Below are 2,419 nucleotides of genomic sequence, written 5' to 3'. Positions count from 1 at the left end.
CTACTTTTTCCAGGACACTGATATTTCCATCCTTCCATTTCTAGATATCAATAATATTTTCCAAAAGACCAGCTCCTGCCTTATAAAACTTCAGTAAAGATAAGCAGAAGCTTACAGAGAAATCGGTGTGATTCTTCAGAAAAATCCTCTAACCTGAGTCTAGAAAACATAACAGACACTTCGAAAATACCTAAAGAGCATTTAATGCAGAGAGGAAGAGGGAATTATGAAAATGCAACATCTGCAAACAAATATGTACAGCTATAGTGTTTTTGGCAGGGAGGGGCAGACTTTCTCTCCTGTTGACCTGCAACTCTTTATAGATCATGCTCTCTTCAAATTCATAGAAATCTTCCTGCCTATGCGTACTGAGTGCTTGTATTAGAGACCATTCCCACCAGCTGCAACTATTAATAGTATTATGAAGGGACTGGAAAAATTGCTAGTGCTTTAGAGTAATGGTTGCTCTTCCAGAGAACCTATCACCCACATGGAAGCTCACAACCAACTATAATAATAGCTCCAGAGGCTCTTATGCCCTCTTCTGGCATCCATCAGCAACAATCACACAGAAGTGAGCAGAGCTGAATGCAGGGGTTCCTGAGAGAAGCAGCATTTGAGACCTGCATAAAGAAATGACTCAAAGTCAAACCATGGATCCAAGCTGATGGCGTAGGTTCTGTTGAGAAGCTTTTTCTCTTCTCTCTCTCTCTCTCTCTCTCTCTCTCTCTCTCTCTCCCTCTCTCCCTCCTCTCTCCCTCCTCTCTCCCTCCTCTCTCCCTCCCTCCCTCCTTCCCTCCCTCCCTCCCTTCCCCCTCTCTCTTTCTCTCAGTGTGTTCTGCTCTGCTCTAGACAGCTTTTTCTAGCTATTCTAAAAAACTCTCTGGCTAAGGCAGCTAGCATTCTAGCTTTCTGCTTGAGATAGCTCTCTCTGCTAGTAAAAATTCCAAAAGCTCTCTGGATAGCGCATGGGTTTTCTGACCAAAGTCAGAAAAGAATTATATATATCTTGGATCTTTCGACCAAGTCAGAAATCCTGTTAGAAGAATTCTAAAAGTAATTCTTGGGTTTTCTGATCAAAATCAGAAAGCCAGAAAAAGTTTTAAAAGAGCTACTTTCACTCTTTAGACAGCCTTCTCTGGATAGTTGCTTCTAAAAGAGCTGTGTCAACTCTCTAACTCTTGGGATTCCTAACCAAGTCGAAAATCCTGTTAGAAAAAATTCTAAAAGAGCTATAAAAAATTCTAAAAGGGCTCTGATCACTTTCCATGGATTTTTCGGTCTAAGATTAGAAATCCTGTCAGAAAAAAAAAATTCTTGAAGAGCTGTTTTCACTCTCCAGAGATCTCCAGATAGCTCAGCTCTCACTAGAGAAAATTCTGAAAAGAACTGGCAACACTTTCTGCTAGCTCATCTCATGCAGATCAGAAGCCCAGTCTTTTATTCTACATATCAATCCAGTCGTTTATTCCAGGTTTCCTTTTGATTATTCTATGAATCTGCATCCCACAACCCCGTCCCTTTATTCTTAGGAGACAGCAAGCACATTCTTTTTCTTTTTTATAACATTACAAAAGAATTCAGAGATCTACCTGCAAGTGTTAAGCATAGACAATAAGAAAGCTGGGTGGAACCCTGTCCTGAAATTATGATTCTGACCATACCTAGGCCTGGACTCCTTGTGTCCCAAATTGACCTTGAACTCAGGAATCTGCCTGCTTTTGTATCTGCCTGTCTTTGTGTCTTTCTGACAAACTGGGTCATAGTGTTGCTGCCTCTGTTCCTTTAGATCTGTGAAGCTCCTTATATAATTTATATTGCATCCTTATATTTTTGCATAGTTGAGAAATTATATATTCTCAAACTCATGTTTTTATAGTTCTATCCATAGCCTTAAGAGCATCCTGAAGGTTACAGAGTTTCACATTTTGCTGAGACATTAGCCACACCTTCACCTCCTGGACTCAAGCTGTCTCAGCTTATCTTGAAGTCATTACCAGTTAACAGGGAGGACGTTCCTCAGAGGAACCTGAAAATAGTTACAATATTATACAAACAAGCTTTACACTTCCAGCAGCCATTGGTACTCATGGAGGCTCAGGACTGCTAGCCCTGTCCCAGCGGCAGGAACCATGTCATTCTGTCCCTACCAAGGCCATGCTTGACTGGACACTAAAACACCATCCTTACATATGGATTAGCTAGAGTAATAACAGGTGAGATGAAAGAAAATGAAAACATCAAGGGAATTTCGAGTAGTGCGGATAATGAGAAGATGTCAAAGCAATCTCTCTGCAACAACCATTGTGAATAAAATCAAGGACAAAGAGAGCTCACCTGGAAATGATAAGGATAAGGTGCTGGGGCATTTTTCACCAGGTACAACTGACACGGCAAATAATAACATTGTACTAGAGTG

At 40.8% G+C, this 2,419-nt stretch overlaps 1 non-coding gene across 1 annotated transcript; it reads right to left on the bottom strand.

Moving 5' to 3' along the window:
• Positions 1-1,181: 1,181 nt before the first annotated feature.
• Positions 1,182-1,244, bottom strand: LOC115063179. The gene has a single exon (XR_003843070.1). It is a non-coding gene; the product is annotated as a U7 small nuclear RNA (small nuclear RNA).
• Between the last annotated feature and the right edge of the window lie 1,175 nt (positions 1,245-2,419).

Source organism: Mus pahari, chromosome X (assembly GCF_900095145.1).
Source record: "Mus pahari chromosome X, PAHARI_EIJ_v1.1, whole genome shotgun sequence".
Classification (NCBI taxonomy): domain Eukaryota; kingdom Metazoa; phylum Chordata; class Mammalia; order Rodentia; family Muridae; genus Mus; species Mus pahari.
The sequence above is the reverse complement of the archived record's forward strand: the minus strand, read 5'-3'. Positions and strand labels throughout refer to the sequence as shown.